This window comes from Lactuca serriola, chromosome 5 (assembly GCF_051521515.1).
Source record: "Lactuca serriola cultivar US96UC23 chromosome 5, Lser_US96UC23_V15, whole genome shotgun sequence".
Taxonomy (NCBI): domain Eukaryota; kingdom Viridiplantae; phylum Streptophyta; class Magnoliopsida; order Asterales; family Asteraceae; genus Lactuca; species Lactuca serriola.
The window spans coordinates 271609365-271628742 of NC_136412.1; the positions used below are offsets into that span (position 1 = coordinate 271609365).

The 19378-nt window shown below is 35.9% G+C and overlaps 1 long non-coding RNA gene across 3 annotated transcripts; it reads left to right on the forward strand.

Moving 5' to 3' along the window:
- Positions 1-717: 717 nt before the first annotated feature.
- Positions 718-4040, forward strand: LOC145054308 (uncharacterized). 3 transcript variants are annotated; one of them, XR_013684770.1, is made up of 2 exons: positions 718-3489; positions 3736-4040. It is a non-coding gene; the product is annotated as an uncharacterized LOC145054308 (long non-coding RNA). The 3 variants fall into 3 exon arrangements; XR_013684771.1 differs by having other exon boundaries at positions 718-3469; XR_013684772.1 differs by having other exon boundaries at positions 718-2785.
- Positions 4041-19378: the final 15338 nt, after the last annotated feature.

Sequence of the window (19378 nt, forward strand, 5' to 3'; positions counted from 1 at the left end):
GGACCATTTAAACCATTATACGAAACTTTGTTGCGCTAGAGTGACAATAACCCTATCAAAAACCTAATCAAAGAACTTATAACTTACGGGTATTATGTGGTGTTCTTCCTCTTTGAGGTCAGAGGTTCAAGTCTCATTGTGAACATAAGTGAAATTTAGTGTTAGCTTAATGTAAATTAGATTTCAATTAAAAAAACATGAAAAACATAATTTAAAGTTGGTCTTCAAATCTAAAAATATATAACTAATAATATATGTTGGATTAATGATATTTATTGGATCTAGACAAATTTATATTTTTATTTACTAATCAATTGTTACTATGATAATGCATATTATAATTAATATTACACAACAAAAATATATGAAAGAAAATAAGATTAAATAGTCTTAATTGTTAAAATAAAAAATACTAACAAATATTAAAATTAATCCGTAACAAATTGTTATTTATTTTAATACAATATAATGTAAAATGTCCGTCAAAGTTTCAATAATATATAGTTAAAAGTGTTTTATTTTTTAAAGTGTTACTAATTAATATACAGTTAAAAGCATTTTATTTTTCCATTAATATATAGTTAAAAGCATTTTATTTGTTTCATTTATTATATATACTATTAATTGTTAAAAACTTGATGAACAATAATTTTTTTTCTCTTTCATATTTGGACACCACAGTTTATTGACTTTCTTATTTTAACACTGAAACTTCTATTTCTCAGAGGAAGCCCAAACCGTCTTATATTTTCTCATCCTTATCTTTTGTTACTCAAACCCGGTTGCCGCCCTTCTCCTCCAATACTGTTCATTTTCGTTCTTATTAATTTTTTTTCCCTTTCTTCTAACCCTAGAACCAACCAGCGGAGGTACCTTGTCTTCTTTTCATCCGGTAGACCGTTGGGACAAAAGGTAGTCGCGAGCAGCAACAACAGCAGGCAAATGGCGGCAATAAGTGGCGTTGAGTGGAAGTGGGTGGCTCCGCTGCTCCCTTCCTTGCATTCGTCTGTCAAGAATGGTAAATCCAGATGAGGTTGAAATTTCACGTGGTGGAATTTTGGAAGTCATCACCACTCTATATGCTAAAATTTCACCGTTCTTTGAAAAAGAAACCCCTGAAGCGTCCGCGAATAACCATGAAGACCAACAAGTCGTCGGTTTCTTCCAATTTTGTTGTCTTTGGAGTTTAGTTATTTGCTTTGAAATTGGTTTAACAAATTTGAAGAAATTTTTTTTGGGTTATCTTTAATTAACTCTATCTATTGGATTTCCATCTGAAATTGGTACTAAGATTAAATTGTTTGTTTGTATTGATTCTCATGATTTCAATTTTTTTTTGGTTCTTCAATGATACAGAGGTTAGCTGATATGAAAATGTTAGCATATATTTTTTTTGGGTTATCTTTAATTAGGTGTGTCAATTGGATTTCCATCTGAAATTGGTACTAAGATTAAATTGTTTATTTGTATTGATTCTCATGATTTCAATTTTTTTTTTGTTCTTCAAGGATACAGGATACAGAGGTTAGCTGATATGAAAAGGTTAGCATATATGAATCAAACGGTAAAACTTGCAAAGATTGGATTGTTTATTTCTCTTTTAAATAATTTGCAAAAATAGCTCATTGTTTAGTTTTTTTTATTGCAGAATTTGACAACTTGTGATCTGTTAAACCGACCAACTTAATTGGTTTGGGTTAGTTAGGTTTCTGCAAATTAACATTTTTTTTTCTATTCATTCCTCACCTAAAAGTTCTTTTATTTCCATTCTTGACTTCTTGGAACCAAGAAAAGATGGTATTTTATAAAGTTCTTTTATTTCCATTCTTGAACTGTTGTTATTCAGGAACATTTTTCAAGCTTCCGTTGATGGTATAGACTCATTGGTGTAAACTCTTTAGTCAGTTTCTTATAACGGTTTCTCACAAACCAAAATGTATTGTAAATAAGTGTTTCGACTTATTATGTATTGTTCATGAATCTTATATAATATGTCTAAAAGTAGATACATCAACTACCGAACGTATATGTTTTGTATGGTGTTACATATAAGTAAATGTGTTTTAACAAACAAAACTGTGCTTTATAATAAAATAACTAATATGTCATTCCATAAACAAAAAATATATAAACAAATATGTTTTGTTAACGAATCTTATATAATATGTGTAAAAGTACATACATCAACTACCGAAGTTTTGTGTTTTGTATGATGTTACATATTGAAGAAACTAGAGAACATAAAAACACAGCTTATAGAAATGTTTTCGTGTCAAAATTCTACTAAAAATCACATAATGCTGGGAACTGATCATTGGATTGCAATACATCCATTGACTATGAGGGTGGGAGAAGATCAAATTGAGCAAAGTAAGTTTTCCAATTATTAAGTTAATGCATAAATCATAATTAGACTTTTTACAAATTTGCCCTTGGTTTTGTAGTATGGAGTAGGTATTTGGTTTATCCAACAGTGAACTACATTGAAGATCCAGATGAAGTGATTGATTACAAATGTCCTTTTAGTAAATTTCACCTTTTTTTTTAAATAAATTCTTCTATATATAATTTGTCTTTGATTAAGAATGGAAATATATAACATCAAATGAGGAAATTGATAAAATATTGGCCTCAGAGAAGGTTGAAAAAGTAAAGGTAATAAATAAGATTCCATTATTGTTTTTTGTTTTCTTCAATGCATTATTTTCAATGACTCATTTCACTGTTTTCATTTGTTTGTGATGACGAAGGTACGGGTAAAACTGTTGACATTGATGAAAGCGAGGTAATATATTTCACTATGACTGTTTTTATTATTATAATTATAGTAAAAATAATAATAATAATAGTTATGCTCATTTTTATATGGATGTTCAATGTTTATGTTATTTACAACATCACATAGATCAAGATCCCCATTCTTCTAAGTATAGGTAAGTTGTTGAATTTACATAATAGTAAAAAACTATTTACCATTGCAGCAAATACAAATAAAAAAACGGAAAGACACAAAAGCGTTTCTTTTTCTATTAGTGCAGTTTTGCTGCTGCTGCTGCTGCATGGTTATACTGTGGAGTCCATTCAGATCATTGTCTGTTGAATTGGAGGCTTTTATACTTATAAAGCTTTTCGTCTCAAATAGAATTCTCTGTTTAGAAAATGTAGCAGCAAAACAGCTCCACTGAGATTTTTTTTTTAGTTTTTTCGGATAAGAAAGTAAAAATAAAATTCCATTGTATCATTTCATCAAACACTTGGCTTTTAATTTTTTTTATAGCGGCCTAACAATGGGAAGAAAGATTACAAGTTTGGGTTTAGGTTCATTGTACATTCTTATAATTATATATTAAAAATGATTTTTAATTTTTTTTATTGATTTATTTATGTATTTTAGATGCTTAATTATTTGTCGATTTCTATGGATGATGATACTTCGTAGGCTTTAATACTGGCTGCACTCTCTGATTCGGTGACCTTCCTACTTCATTTGTATTTTCTTTAACTGATCTTTTTTTTTTTTTTTTTTTTTTTAAATTATGGAGTGTTTATTTAAAACACGTAACGATGGTGAATATATAAGTGCAGGAACAATAATTATTTTATCATATTTTGGTTTTTATTTATTCTGCAAAAGAATTGTTTATTTTCTGGAAATTTTTATAAGTTTGCTCTTAAATATGTCAAAAGTTAGATAAGATCTTAAAACACGTTCTTTTTTGTTTGAAATTCTTGCAGGTGTTGTAGATGTGAAAAATTACTGATTTACCCTTTTCACATCTGGATATGAACCCCTGGATGTTGGGACAAGACTTCATGCTATAGAAGGATCATCTTGCTAAGAAATCAAGGATGAGATTTCTCTCTTTCGTGACATGATTTTTTGCTTCTCAAGTTAAAACATCTTTGAAAAAAAATATAATTGTTTGTGCTTATCTCTTTCGATTCTCAAGTTTTTGTTTTCCTAAACGAATCCGGTGTTAGAGCTTAAAATAAGGAAAAAAAATGAACACACCGCCAACGGCGCGCATGATTCCCCTCTAGTTTATATGTAAAGACTAAAAACAATTATTTTCATTAGATAAATTAAATATCCTCCTACTTTTGTTCTTACAAATCATCATACCCAATTAAATGATGACATGTGTTATTTTAATATACAAAAATATCATTAAATGAACATTAAATATGACACATGTCATCATTTAATTGGGTAGGAAGATTTGTTGAAACAAAAGGTAAGAGGATATTTAATTTCTATCCTTTTACTTTTGTTCGTACAAATCCTCTTATCCAATTAAATGATGACATGTGTTATTTTAATATACAAAAATATCATTAAATGAACATTAAATATTAAATATGACACATGTCATCATTTAATTGGGTAGGAAGATTTGTAAGAACAAAAAGTAGAAGGATATTTAATTTCTCAAAAATTAATGGTTACTTACTTTACTTTGTTTGTTAAATATTCAATCAAACATTAATCCCATTAAATTGATCGGGAAATCAACTTATGATCGACCTCAATTTCCAAATTAAATCTCTCAAAAAAGGAAAATGAGATAGAAATGAAAGCAATAAATACAAGTGGTTGACTTCTTGACTACTCGACCGTTTAATACATCTAAAACAAACAATACAAAATTTAATTATTTTATTATTAAAATAACACATGTCATCGTTTAATTGGGTAGAACGATTTGTAGGAACAAAAATAGGAGGATATTTAATTTCTCTTAATTTTTTTAATTAGAAAATTTTAAAAGTAAAAGCTTTTCTAATTAATTTGTTTTCTTTTGCTTTTATTAAATAGATTTATGTAAATTTGAAAATCTAAAATCGAAATCACTTTTTAACATTTATATTTATATTTTTTCTGTTTTAGTAAGTCTATTCTAATAAATAAATATCTTTTTTGTCACGTGTCATATTTTCATTTATTTTTCTATATGTAATTTTATGGTTATTTTAAATTAATTTTTTCCACATAATATTTTATTGTTTTTTTGTATTTTATTAAATTTCACATAATATTAATAAGCAATAATTATAATAAATATCATAATAAATTGATATCAAGTTCATTATGCAGACTTTATTAATTTTAAAATTCTTAAATTAGCTTAATGACATAATTTATTATTCCCTCCGTCTTATATTAATTGTTCATGTTTTCTTTTTAGCTTTCTTAAAATAATAGCATATTTCTAAAAATAAATATCTCTTTTACTAAAATCTCCCTTTAAACTACCATCGAATTAAATGCAACAAAATAGTACAACTGTCATTTCATTTAATAAAGTTAATGATAGTTAATGTATCCTTAATTTGTATCTTTTTTGTCTGTGGACAACAATTTTGGGATGAAATGAGTATAAATTATTAATTAGTACCTATCATATGACTTGGTAAAATTCAATTTTGACTGATTTTATGCTATGTACAAACAAGTTCATGAACAATTAGTTTATTGGTTTTTCTACAGAAAATAACCATAAGAGAGAAAGAAAAGGAGGTGTAACTCCTAGAGTAAGAAGAGTTGTACCCATGAGATGATGTAGACACGTGTCTGTTATGTAACAATTCATTTGTGAGGAACTGTTTGAAAAAAGAAGAGAACTGTTATGTAACAATTCATTTGTGAGGAACTGTTTGAAAAAAGAAGAGAACTGAACCTTATATGTAATAAGGTACAATTAAATAAAGATTGTGAAAGTGCAGAAAAGGATGAGAAGTTAGTGGACTCATGATAAGAGTCTAAGGTCGGGTATAAAGTCGCAGTAGAGAATGTGATGACCAAGTGTCATATAGATGTGAGAAGTTAGTAACAGTGGAAGTATGTGACTCCCCGATGTAAAAGATAAGTATGCTTGGTAAGATACATCTTTTGATGTATGAAGCATAGATTTTGTAAGTAGAAGGGTGGAAGTAAAAGAAGTTGGCTGGTGAGCGGCTAAGAGTTAAAGAAATTCAAAATTACTAATTTTACTACATGAAAATTATGAGAAAAGGGATAGAAAAAACTTATGGATTAAGGAATGGAATGGTGAGATTGAAAATATATAAGTATAGTGTGTATGTAGTGTATGGGAATTGTACACATGTTGCACTTGTTATGATTCAATGGAATCATAAAGTTATCCGAGGATCGAGTGGTTTGGGATGAGAAAGGCTAACATGGTATTTGGAAGAATTTGCCATGTTTAGAAACTAGGAGACTTGAAGAGAGAAGAGAGGGATGATAGAATTTTTGGCTATCTCTTATGAAATAGGAGTGGATGTGTCACACCCCGAATCAGACGACAGAAACGTCAGAGGGCTAGTGTGACTATCAATTGAAATATCATCACAATGAATATACATGAACAACACATACGTCACCAACATTACATAGTACAACTGTCATTGTTCACATCAAGTACATTGTTTAAATATTACAAATCCATAGCATAAATTGTTTGAGAGTCACAAAACATAACATCCTAACACACTTGGTAACTTTCTTCAGCTTATCTGTTACCTGAGAATACAAGTTGTTTTGAAAACGTCAACATATATAATGTTGGTGAGCTCATAAGCATGTTTGACATAAAATGGTTTGTATTGTTTGTAAAACCTAGAAAATCCGATATTTTTTGTAACAAAAGTTGTTTATGAAAAAGAAGTGATGATCCCACAAGTATATATGTATGTGATTTCAAAACATGTAAAAATGAATGACTTTCATAATTGTTCATTATATTGTAGTTGTTGTATGTAGAAGTGAATAATTTCGTTCCCCGGAAAACCCGATGTTTTCCAATTAAAATAGTATGGTAGTTTTGTATTATTGTATAAATCACTTTGTCTCGTCACAGTGTATGAATATGATTTCCCATGAATGATGATATGGTAATGGATCTCTACGTGAGTCGTTATAACCATGCATAATAATGACTATTTAGCCTGTCTTGGTATTTTTACAAACGCCGGTTTTGAATTAAGATTTTGTCACCCTAGACCGGCCGAGTCTAACTATAGCGAACAACTCAGGTGTGGGGGAGTCACCCCCGTATAGATCTATACACAAACTCTACCCTCCCTCTAGGGGAATCTGGTTATAACTACAGGCTACAACCGACACTTATTGGTGCCAACCGATAATTCTCACTAAATCCCTATTATTACCCCATGAATTTGAATAGCATTGATTACAACCCGTTTGATGTTTACATGAATATGAATAAAGCCTAACAAACACGAAAAAGGACAACTATGGATCACTAATCATGTATGTTGTTACAGACTGACGAGTATGCGACGGACACGTTAGCCCGTTAAGCATATAATTGATTTGGACCATACTAGCAATGCCAATGGGCCACTAAGGCCCAATACCATTTAAAGCCATTGAGGGTCCATTAGACATGTAATTGGGCCATCAGAAGCACAATAAACATGTATCATTTATGTTGGGCCCTATAGTCATGTTAATGGGTCACGAAGGCCCAATAAGCATGATTAGAAGTATTAAAGCCCAACCGATATAATGTTTACTTGTTTTTTATAGTATTAATGTCGTAAGGTTTGTTTCACACGAATTGTTTAAATCAAAAAGTCACCACATTCGCCAAATTGTTTTATAACGATATTTAGATTTATAAAAAAAAATATAAATATTTTTCTATTTAAATCCATAATTTATTAAAATTATGTATTTTTGACCCAATTATTTTAATATTAACATAATTGACCCAGAAATAATTTTTGACCAATTCAGCCCCTTTTCTAGTAAAAAGGACAAATTTTTACCCCTTTTTATGAAAAATGACATTTTAGGTCCTTAGATTATGTTTCTTGACATTTTCGGCCCAAACACTCATTTACAATTTTAGCCCAAAATCCAAAAACTTTGCATTTTTAGTTCTACTTGGTAAGAAAGGCATTTTCAGCCCCTGAAATTTGTTTTTTATGTTTTTAACTCATATTTTGATAAACTTGCAATTTCAGTCCCTTAAGTTTCATATTTTTCGCAAATTGGGCCTAAAAGCCGAAAAGCCCAAACTTTAGCCCATTAGGCTAAAATTTACACTTTTAGCCCTTTAAAAACCGTGATTTTCATAATAATTCATATTTTAAGTGATTTGACCCTTTTGACCCTTATAAAAACCGTAAATGATATCATTTCTTCCATCTTTTGCTTATTTGTCAAAAATGGTTCATAAATAGAATTTATGTTTTGTTTTACTTAGTTTGAACTTGTATAATACTTTTGCCTTGATAATAATATGTATAAGATATCTTAGGTCACATATTTCCTTATCAAGGTTAAGAATCTCAAATAGATCAAGTTTCTAACATATATTCATCAAATAAATTTAAGAAATCACACATATCATACAAAAACACATGGATCTACACATTTTACTTGTATTCTCCCCCATAAATCATGTAAAAACCAAAAACAAGGGGTATGAACTCACCTTTGCTTTGTTGTTTCGGTTTTGAAGAAGAAATGGAAGGGTTTTTGGTCTTAGTACACCTTTGATGTAGATCTCGAGTTTAGGAAGATTTCTAGGAGTATAAACACCAAAAAATTTGTTTAAACGAATGATCTAACAAGAGAGTGAAGTCATGAAGCTTGGATGTGTAAAGACTTACCAAAAGTGATGATTATCTTGTAAAAATCCTCTTGAGACACAAGCAAAACCTTGAGAGTTTTTGGAGGAAGAAGGAGGATGATTTAGAGATGTTTGGAGAGAGTTTGGTGTAATGTGTGTGTATGTGTTTGGGGCTCTCGATCAAGTAGAAGAAGAAAGGGAAGAGACAGGTGGTGAAATGACTAACATGGATACATGAAGGATCTTGCATGGATACATTGTGTATAAAATGGAGGTGGCATCTCCAAGTCAACTCCCATCCTCTATTTCCATTTCATTTCTCATTTTTTTTATTTATTGGATGATGGGCCGAGATTTTGGGCCAAGAAGAAAGGATAGAGTAGATTTGGTCCATTTACCTTAGCTAGGATATTTGGATCCTAAAAATAGAATTTTTCGGCCCATTGGGCCCTTGGAAGCATTCACGGCCCAAAAAGAATAAAAGAATGGGTTTATGGCCCATTAGGGCTAATTAGATTTGTTATGGCCCAATAAGGCCCATTGTAGGTAAGCTAATCCATTTTAAGCCCATTATGGCCGAAAATGTTAAGTTTCATGGAAATGGGTCCAATTAGAGCCCATTTAAGAGTTCTAACCCAAAATAGTCAAAATGGAGGCTTATTGGTCCATTAGGCCCAATAAGAAAATCCTAGTCCAAAATGGACTTAAACCGGGATTTTTATGGTTTCCAATATGAAGTTGACTATTTGAAGTGTTTGCATAGAGTGTTTGATGGAATTTTGTTGTCGTTAAATAAACATCATGTATGTTTTCAAGTTTTAGTCACAAATGTCATCATTGTTAATGTTTACAAAAGCATTAGAATTCCTAGCTGTGACAGCCGAAAATCCAAGGTCAATGGTGCCTTTTATAGTGCAACTTGGAAACCCTATATAACACTTAAATGAATAAAATAATATTAATTCAAATTGGTAACTAGCCAGCTTCCTATTTATCTGCAAGGAATATTCCAGATACCCTGGAATACCCTAAAATTGGCCACCCCTTCCAAGGATGATTCTGGAACCTCTCCTGTTCAACTATTGAACAATTCCACTTTAACCCTTGCACTTTTCATTAATCCACTTAATCCCAAAATTAACTCTAATTAATTTTTGATTAATTCTTAATTAAATATTGCTATTTCTAATTAATATATTATTTTCATAACATATTAATAAATTCATTTATTGCTATTTATTAATCATATAATAAATCAATAAATCAGTCTCTCTCTTTTTCTCTCTCTCTCTCTCTCTAAAATTCATCATATCCAGTTACTAAGGTTGAGGGCAATCCAAAAGGACTTTGCTAATAAATCAAGTATATAGTAATTCAGTTATTAGCTTAGACAGCTAATCCAACAATATCCCACTTGGATAAGTCTATAACTGTAATTACCAGTATAACTTCTAAATTAGACATCAAAGAGTGCTTCCATAGCAACTGCCGAACTCTAAACTAAACAGATATTGGTCCTAAGATAAGTGATCAAATATTCCTCCGTTCTTATAAATATCATATGGACATGAGACATTAACTAGAATCAATCTCATTGTCCAAAATTTTGTTTCCCGATTTCCTGATTTGTGATTACGTCACAAGACTTCTAACTGAACACATCAATTATGTCCTAGTTGGGCCCAACAATATAAGTCAACACCAAATCACTGAGGGGACCAAAGATATTGCTTTTCCCGTTAGGGCAACAAGAACGAATAAACTTTGACTTATATTCTTGTATCATTTACTCACAAATCATACATGACACTATGTTTTATAACATCATGTTACTTATGTGTTTTCACAACACCAATGACCAACTAACTTGTAAATTACAACTCATATATCTTCGTTTTAAGAATATAAGATATTATCGTCTCGCAGTTACTCATGATATAATCCATGAAGTAATTCTTTGAGCGTGAGTTTATTCAACACTTAAATCTCCATTTCTAAGTACGCATGAATGTTGTAGAAATACAATTGCTATGTATAACCTCCTTAGACAATCTACAATCTAATTCATGTCAGTCTTCATTCACCACTTACTTCCCAAAGTATGAGCAAATGTTTAGCTTCGAATAATCAAATTATTCAAGAACTAAAACATGCAAAGTGAAACACAATGATAAACTAATTAACTACGGTCTCAAAACTACTGAATATAAATAATCTCTATTATTTAATCACCATAATTATTACAACTTTATTCATTACAAAATGTTTCAAGTAATCAACTAACTACTTGAATCAAACATCAGTCATGCCATGTTATGAACATACATACTATGTCTCTTTATGGTCCTTTTTTGTGAACAGATCAACTAGAGATTATTCTAATGATGCTCATTTCACAATTTCAAATTCTTGTCACTATCTAAAATGTATTGGAATTCCAACTTTACTTGCACCGACCTTCTGTGATGTCGAGGCTTCTAAGTCACAGAGATTGAGCCAACAATATTATAGAATGTTCCATTGGAATGTAACAGCCCGGAATTCCAGATATTGCTATAATTATGATTTTGGGTATTTTAAGAGGGGACTCGGCGAGTTGGAGCTCAGACTCGCCGAGTAGGATCGCAGATCTGGTCGCGGGTTCGCGACTGGACTCGACGAGTCCGGATATGGACTCGGCGAGTTTGCGCTGTTTAGCGAAAACCCTAACCGTTCAGGTTTGGGACGTATAAAAGAGACTTATTGGCCGTCATTGTTCATTTTAGCCTTCTGAGAGGAACCCTAAATCGATTGTGTGCTTCTGGAGCAAGGTTAAAGGCCATTGGTGATTTTGAAGGAGTTGTTGTGCAAGGAAGAGAAGGGCTTGGCTAAGGGGACAACAAGGGAGCCACATTCTGAGGATTGGGGACACAGAGAGTACATCATCCAGGTAAGAATTCGAGTATACTCTGCTATGTTGATGTGTATATGGATTTAGGGTTTATGGAACCCTTTTGTGACTAGATTGAATGTTACCCTAGTTCCCCAAACGATTGGAACCCTGTATTGGGACCTTGGAGGTCCAGAATGTCCCATGCCTGAGCATTTCGGGAATTGATGGAGGTTTTGGATTGGAATCCTTATGCCTTAGGTCAAAATGTAAATTATGAGTCATGGGGTGTATTATGAGCACCGAAATGAAGACCTTACGTGATGGATCAGTCTAGGAAGGCCAGACCTATGAATGGTCGGAGCAGTTCTGACCTTAGAAGGCAGTTTGAGCGGTTGCATGGCATGGACTCGCCGAGTCCGATGAACAGACTCGGCGAGTAGCTTGAAGATTAACTGGGACTCGTCGAGTTGTTCTTCAGACTCGGCGAATTGAGTCGGGGTGGCCCCGCGATTCTTCCAGGAGGAACTCGTCGAGTAAAAAGGGGATACTCGACGTGTAGAAAGGGAATCTTAAGGAATCGGTGAGTTAAGGGCGAGTGGACTCAGAGTGGTTGAACTCGGCGAGTCTTGGGGTGACTCGGCGAGTTAGGTCGCGGGTTGAGGGAAGTTCTGAGTATGGGGACTCGGCGAGTCTTAGGGTTGACTCGGCGAGTAGGGTCAGTCAGGGGTTGACTTTGACCTTGTCTTTGACCAAGGATTGACCAGTGGTTCCAGGGGTATTTTGGTAATTGTTGTTTATTGTTTGAGTTCAGTGCATTGGTGGCTATCCAGAGGTGGAGATCGTATCAGTGACCGGAGCAGCTTGAGCTATCTGTTCAGTCGGCAGTTTCGAGGTGAGTTATCCTCACTATATCGCTAGGGTTTATGGCACCAAGGCCGACCCTGTTTATCGGATGGAAATCCGGGTAGTTGCCATTGTTATGATATAGGCTGGAAGGCATTACATGTTATGGGCCGGAAGGCATTGCTATGTGGACCGGAAGGTCATGGCCTGGAAAGGCGTATGTATGCATTTAGTATGTTGACTGATTCGTAGGGTAATGTTATGCTAGTGACCGGCTAGATCGGTATCTTGTTTAGAGTAATGCTATGATATGTGATCTGTTGATCGATTGTTGTCTTTGAACTGCTATATGATTATTTGTTCTGTTATATATGCATTTTATGCTTATGGGCCGGAAGGCAATATGTTATGGGCCGGAAGGCGATTATGTTGTGTGATGGACCGGAAGGTCGGCGTGGGTAGGACCGGAAGGTTTACCCAGCAGGGACGGAAGTCCCCTGAGACACATGGACCGGAAGGTCAGGGCCTGGAAAGGCGTATATGTGGTTGGTATTCTGGGGGTATCTCACTAAGCTTTCGGGCTTACAGATGTGGTTTTATGTTTCAGGTTCTCAATAGTCTGTGGCAAGGCAAAGGCATGATCGTACCGTTCCTCGCGTTGGTGTTTTATGATATGAACCTGGGAAATTACTCTGTTTAATAATGTATTGAAAACCTTTTTGTAACAATGTTAATAAAATGGGTGATTTTGAAAAGTTTTAATTGTTTCGAAATTTTGGATGTTACATGGAACTTTGTTACTAGAAACAATGCCATGGTAATAAAGTTTCAAATTCAAGGTACACTACTTGAACACTTCTCTTGCATTAAAGTTTCCAACTCACATGTAGATTTAATAATCAACTATCATTATGTAAAAATTTCCGCATTCCCATACGACCATTAGTTTTGACCAGGAATCATCTCAATCTAAAACATGTCACTATGGTCCTCCCAAACAATACCATAGTTCCAACTGTCCACAAGCAACTAGTCTTCAGTATACCTCAAAATGTTCTTAATAGTTGTTTAACAACTCTAGTAACACAAAAATTCTAATCCTTTTTTCTCTCAATGCTAAAGTCATTTGACAAAAAAAATAAATAAATAAGTGAGCATATGTAATTGATTATATATCTGAAGCATATGTGACTCGATTCATTATGTCTCATATAAGGATTTCATATATGTTCAATCTCTTGCTATAATCTTCCTATATATTTAATCTCCTACGTTGAACTGTAACATCCTATTCCGAATTGATTCCTAGTCTGAGGTTGTGGTCCGAAGATCGGTCATCATAAGGATTATGGATTTTCAAAAAAGAAAAATCTAGGATCATTTGGGTGTGGGTGATGTATTAGAAGTGATCTAGGTGTTTGGTTCGTATTTTGGAGCGTAGGGGTACTTCGGTAAAGTGTCAGTTTGGGCTTTTGTGGAAAATGGATTCTTGTTCGAAAGGTATTAAGAAAGATTGGAGTTGTTAGAAGTGTAGGGCTTCTCGTTGCCTTTCCGTTGATATAAGGATCATCGGAATTGGGCTTCTAACAAAGAAGTTATGGTCTTTGGAAGTTTTGTGGGTTTCAGGCTTAGCCGAGTACGCAGGGCGTACACAAAGTGTACACGAGGCGTACTAGTGAAATAGGAAGTACGTTGGGCGTACTTACTAGGATGGTCGCGATTGTTCTTCGGAGTACGCTGGGCGTACCAAAATTACGTTGGGCGTACGCCAGTCAGATCAGAACCCTATTTTTGGGTCTTGGATCCTATTTGAGCTCCTTATCTCATAACCTAACCCTAATGTCTTCAGCCTCCACCCTCTAAAACCCTAGAAATCGTCATATATCATTCATGGTGACATTTTGATCTTATGGAGTCCATTTTTGGCATATTTTGCCCATTTTCAAGAAAATGGAACTTGTTGCAAAGATGGGAATCAAGGAGGAGCTTATGGATCTGGCTTTTAGGACTCATTCTCAGCTTGATGAAGTGACAGCTCGGGAAGCTGGAGGGGCAACAACTAAGGATGTCATTCAGGAAACTTCTGCATTCGAGGTGAGTTTCCTCACCATACCAATGGATCTAAGGCACCAAGGCCGGCCCATTTCATGATATGTAGTGTCCTAGCCGTAACATTACTATTTGGTATGATAATTGGTATGAGCTAGGAGGTATGCTTGTATTGTATGTGTTATGTGGTATCGAAGCCCATGGGAGAGCCCATGGATTTCCTACCGAAGACCATGGGGGAGCCCATGACACTTGGATGTAAGACCATGTGGAGAGCCCATGTATTTCCTATCAAAGACCATGGGAGAGCCCATGGCACTTTGGTGTAAGACCATGTGGGGAGCCAATGGCATCTTGGAGTAAGACCTTGGGGACGAGCCTACGACATCCCTATATGTTGTATGCATGGCTTATATGGTTTATGTAGCTTTTATAGCTAATATGGATTATGTGATTATGTGGACTGTGTGTGGGGTATGCTCTGGGGAATTTACTAATCTTCGTGCTTATAATTTTGTTTATTGTTTCAGGTATCATCAGTTTGGAAAGAAAGGGGCCCGACGTGATCGCAACACACATACCCATGTTTTCCGCAATGAATGATTTTGGCATGAACTCTGATAAATGTTTTAACTAACGATGTTTTGGAATGTTTGGAATAAATGTTATGTATGTTTTGGATATATTAAAAATGAATTTTTTACCCTTGATTTTTGGGTCGTTACAAGTTGGTATTAGAGCCTTGGTTTTAGAGATTCAAACATATTTTCGGGTGTGTCTGAACTCAAATTGAGGATCTGTAAAGTTTTTAAAGAAAAAATGTTTTCAAGGAAAAGTTTTCTAAGAAAAGAAAGGGTGTGGTGCATGCAATCAGATGAGCTCAAGTAAGTTTCCCAAAATACCAATATATGTTATCTGTTATGACTTGATGTATGGATCTGTGAATCGCCTGCTAGTTAGGGTTAGGAGAGATGCCATTATATGTTGTATGAGCTGGTAGACTTGCATGCTGCGATGTGTAGTTAGCAAGACATTGGCCAGATATGTGATGCTTGTAGCCTTGGAGATATTGAATGCCATGCTAGAATGATAATTATTATTGGTACTAGTAACTGCTACGTGTATGCTTTTAAAATTATATACGGTTAGGATCTTATAGGCTTTGAATGATTGACTTGGCCTTATTTCGTGTTCCTTGTCTGGTTGTGGTCCTAAGGTAGGGTCTATTATTCGATAGTCTATTAGATCTTGTTATGTGTATAATTTGCATGCATAAGGCAGCCGACAGTGAGGGTGGATGTGGGCATCATGGATTGTGGTATGTGGGTTGAATGTTCTATGATAGTTTGTAGGTCGGAGATTTCCCTAGGGTGAGCCTAGGATGAGATTAGTGACAGGAGTTGCCTGATTGTGAATTGTATGTATAGATAGAATTGTTTGATTGGAATATGTTGGTTAGTTTTCTGTTGTTTGAATGTTGCTTGCTTTGTGCTTTATGGGACTTCTAGCAATGTGAGCTAGCTACTAAGTGAATATGCTAGGTCACATGTGGCACATGCTCGATAATCTCAGAGTGATGGATTTGGCCCTATTACGCATCTCTTGTTTGAATCTAACCGTTCTAGGATTGAGTCTGTTACTCGAAGGATTATCTGATCTCTGTTACATGTGGCTATATTCATAAGGTAGCTAGTTGACATTACTGGGAATCTTTCAGCAGCTGAGCACTTGGTGGGTTAGGAACCTAGGGAGAGCCTAGGAGGTGCTTCGGTATATATTGTGTTGCTGTTTAGCAGATATTTGGTGCATCAGTGGAGTAGGTGACTTAGAGGATTCAGGAGGATTGCAGAGGAAAGTATGAATAGGTGTGAAAGGTAGTATTGGACCCGTACTACTGAAAGCACAGGATCCATACTCGAATTAGTGAGAATCTTGGAGAATCTAATAAGCTTATGGGAAGGAGAATTCTTGGTTATGCTTGGACCATGGGAATAGCTGCTATGTAGAATGAGGATGCGCACGTAGGGGGAAGACCAGGATTGGACCCTGCTCCGGTGGTGAGCCAGTTAGTTGAAGGACTGGGATTTTGAGTTCGCCTTGGATCTCTTGTATCAGGCGGCAAGGATTGATTGTGCGATCTATTGAACTTTGGGGATTAGAGACTATGTCTTTGGGGTAGTTTGTAGCTCGATTTAGGGCAGATATTGTTTCAGCTACTGCAGTTCAGCCGTGGACGACTGAGCTGGTGAGTGTGCCAGGGTGCGAGACCCTGAATGATATGATTTCTAGATCTCGAGAGCAGGGACTGATTTGGAGCACATTTTGAAGAGGGGACCATATGAGGTGTATATATTTAAGGGTCCCGGAAGAGACCCAAGACTTTGAATCAACTTTCGAGAGGCCGACAGGGCCGGATACAGTGCAGTACAAGCGGGAAATCGTACGATGGAGTTATCTCTCCAGGTCTATGGGATGCTACAAGCGTAGCCGGATTTATCGCATCAGCAGGTGAAATTATGAGTGGGTACTCGATTTAGGGTGTGTCGGATCCGATGGATCGGCGGTGAGGTTTTGCACCGTTGGGATGAGGCAAGAGAGTTGTGAGAATGTGGGGTAGCCCGTAGCATTTGCTTATCCTTAGGCAGCAGTAAGATGGTGGTAAATTTGTATTTTCCTTCAGAATTATTTGGTGGAAGGCAGCCTTAAAGAGGGTGATTAGATCATCCAATTGGTTAAGAATACAAGAGTATTCTTCAGGATTTCCAAAGCTGAGTGGTCATTGTGTTGGGGAAACTATGGGGCGCTTGTGTTTTCGGCACATGATTTGGGCGGGTCATGCTTATTGATGAAAATGGATCGAAGATCTAGGGCTGCAAACGAGCCGAGCCAAGGTCGAGCCTGACCAGGCTTGGGCTCGACTCGTTTAACTATTTATAGGCTTGAGCTCGAGCTTGGCTCGTTCGAGCCTTACGGTACAAAGCTCGAGATCGGCTCGTTAAGAATTGTATGGGCTCGGGCTCGGTTTGGGATCGGCTCGTATACGGTATACTCTAATTTCCTAAAATGGTATTTATTAAATTATTATTTATTTTAATATATAAAAATAAAAATAATTTTTTATTATATATATGTAGGCTCGTTTAGGCTCGTGAGCCTAATCGAGCCAAGTAACAGAGGCTTGAGCTCGAGCTCGTTTAATAAACAAGCCTAATATTAAACTCGAGCTCGGCTCGGGCTCATTCAAAATCGATCTTGAGTCGAGCTTTTAACGATTCGATCTCGAGTAGCTTGGCTTGTTTGCACCCCTACGAAGATCCGTATGGAATAAGAGGTGAAAGAGCATCTTCTAGTCCAAGTAAGGGAGAATCAAGTGGCTGTTTAGGCTTAGGTTGTGATGATGGGAGTTCAGGATACTCCCAATCGCCGGTTGACATCATCTTGATTACGCATAGTGAGCAGTGGGAATCCATAGGTGCGACCCGAACTCCTAATGGGATACAGGATTCGACTCGAGAGGTGTGACGATGTGATAGTGGAGTGTGGAAGGTCCATGAGTGGTAAGCATGATTGGAGGGAAGTAGTGCTAGGATGTGATAGGTTCATAGCATTCATCGGTCCGAATCAGACTATTTATGTGATGGTCACAGGTACGAAAGGAAAGTAGCATGTGCTTTGGGCACGCCGGTCAGGGTCGTTAGGGAATTATTCTTTATTTTGGGATTGAGGATCTTCGGTGTCCGTGGGCGAGCTTGGGTGATTATGGAAATTCGGGATAGAACCAGTAGACACTGTGGGGTCAAGGGTTTGGATCATGAGTTGCAGTGGATGAGTAGTGTGTGTCCAAGTAGGGCTACGACAGGGTAGCCTCGATATTTGATCTCTTGGGAACCTAGTGGTTGGACCAGATTCGAGACTGTTAGTCTCGGGGATTGGCTTAAGGGTAGTTATTTATCGGTCAAGTAAGGGACGTTGGGAAGTTGTGGTGCATTATGCAAATGTAGATTCAGGGATCTTGGGGTAGGAGCAGAGTATCGATTTGGTTTTGGCTAAAGATCTCGAATCAGAGTTTGTGCGTGTCCAGTGTGAGTTTTTCATCCCAGTAGAATAAGGATTAAGATATTTATGCGTTGAGGGCATCAATTGCAGGGTTCAAGAGTAATGAATGGGTTGGTTTGATGGTAGTATAAGCTGTTGTGATGTGTCTCGGGTGGCTCTATCCGTAATAGAGCCACGACATGTTAGAATCAAGAAACAGATCTATCAAAGGAAACCGAGTATGATGTAAGGCTACAGTTGTCCTGGTTGCATTCACCTTCTTGCGTCAGATTCAGTGGCGACAGGTTGTCAACCTATCATGATCGGATGGATCACATGGATTGAAGGAGCCAAGAGCGGCGGTATGGATATGGCAGTTATTGTTAGACGGTGTACCCTTCAGAGGTCGCATGGGATTGCTGCGTGTGTTTTTGGCTCAACAATCGGGTAAGTGTCCTATGTTTCGGACAGTTAGCAGACAAGTTAGGACCAGGGAGGTCCCATATTTTTTTTCCAGGAAAGCAGCTATGTGACAGCAAGAGGGGTTGGAGCGACTTCAGTAATTTGGGGTCTATGTGTGGAATTGCTTGTTTTCGGTAGCCGCAGTTGACCAGTGATTTTGTTCTTTTGGAAGCCTCAAGGTATTACTGGTGAAAAGTATTATGTTTAGGCTGGTTTTCTTATGCAATAAATTCAATGATGGTTCGTGCGGGTGGTTGTCGGGAAGCTAGGTCAATTTGAAGTTTCGAGTTTCGGAAGGATAGAGGTGGATTTATTCTAGAAGGTTTCAAGATTCGTTCCTTTTCGGGTTGGTAAGTCCTTTTAGGGTTGGTATCAGGTTGCATTGGGATAGCTTTAGTTATTCCAAATTGTGGAGGTATGGACCAGATTGTTGGATGTGCTGGGAAGGTAAGGATAGATTTTGAGGACGAAATCTAATTCAAGTGGGGGAGAATTGTAACATCCTGTTCTGAAT